Source organism: Arachis duranensis, chromosome 1 (assembly GCF_000817695.3).
Source record: "Arachis duranensis cultivar V14167 chromosome 1, aradu.V14167.gnm2.J7QH, whole genome shotgun sequence".
In the NCBI taxonomy this organism is placed as follows: domain Eukaryota; kingdom Viridiplantae; phylum Streptophyta; class Magnoliopsida; order Fabales; family Fabaceae; genus Arachis; species Arachis duranensis.
In genome coordinates, this window is record NC_029772.3 from 11,582,108 (window position 1) to 11,582,973 (window position 866).

Here is an 866-nt window from a genome sequence, read left to right on the forward strand (position 1 = left end):
CTGAAAATCCTTTAGATATTAAAAATACAAATAATGAATTAGTAAGCATTAAATTAAAAGATCTATAAAAGAGATAAATGTCCCAAATAAAATTCCTTATTCCGCAAGAGATAGAGAAGAGTTCTCTTTAGAATGTAGAGATCTTTTGGAAAAAGGAATTATAAGATTAAGTAAAAGTTCTCATGCGGCTCCAGCCTTTTATGTCGAAAACAATAATGAAATTAAAAGGGGAAAACGAAGAATGGTTATTAACTATAAGAAGATGAATGAAGCAACTATTGGTGATGCTCAAAAACTTCCAAGAAAAGATTCTATTTTAGAAAAAATAAAAGGAGCAACTTGGTTTTCATCTCTTGATGCAAAATCAGGATATTGGCAACTTCGTTTAAACGAAGAAACAAAGAAATTAACTGCTTTTACTTGCCCAACAAAAGAATCAACAAGTGTGTTACTCTATGAATGGAATGTATTACCATTCGGATTAAAACAAGCCCCAGGTATTTATCAAAGATTTATGAAAGAAAATCTAAAAGAGCTAAATGAATTTGTTTTAGTATACATTGATGATATACTAATTCTTAGTGTACATTGATGATATACTAATTTTTACAAAACAGGATAAAGGAGATCATCTTCAAAAATTATTAATAGTTTTAGAAAGATGTAAAGAAAAAGGTTTAGTTCTTAGCAAAAAGAAAGCAAAAATAGCAAAACAAGAAATAGAGTTTCTTGGATTAATTCTATCCACTCAAGGAAAGCTAAAACTTCAGCCAAATGTCCTAGAAAAGGTAAATTTATTCCCTAATAAAATAGAAGATAGAAAACAATTACAAAGATTTTTAGGATGTATAAATTATATTTCTGAT